The sequence below is a fragment of the Dinoponera quadriceps genome, unplaced genomic scaffold (genome assembly GCF_001313825.1).
Source record: "Dinoponera quadriceps isolate SergipeBrazil2010 unplaced genomic scaffold, ASM131382v1 scaffold2119, whole genome shotgun sequence".
Classification (NCBI taxonomy): Eukaryota; Metazoa; Arthropoda; class Insecta; order Hymenoptera; family Formicidae; genus Dinoponera; species Dinoponera quadriceps.
Genome location: NW_014556166.1, coordinates 33,598 through 33,928, shown reverse-complemented (window position 1 = coordinate 33,928; position 331 = coordinate 33,598).

Sequence of the window (331 nt, the reverse complement as noted above, 5' to 3'; positions counted from 1 at the left end):
GAACGTACGAGATCTGTTCAAAAAGTATCACGAATTTTGAATTTCCGCGAGTTACGTATATTCGATTTTCGATTTTTTTGTGGCGTTATGTTGGTACTTATGTCCCTCACTTACGCCGACAAGTTCGGCCATTTTGAATATTCAGTTTATCTTTGACAGCTGTTTTGCTTGGACGTGTTTTGGCTCGTCTTCGATTTTTGCCTATTCCAAAAAATGGATCAAAGAATCTGTATCAAATTTTGTGTGAAAAACAAAATTAAGTGCGCGGACGCATTCCGAATGTTGACTGTGGCATATGGTGAAGCTACCTTGGACCGAAGCAACGTTTATC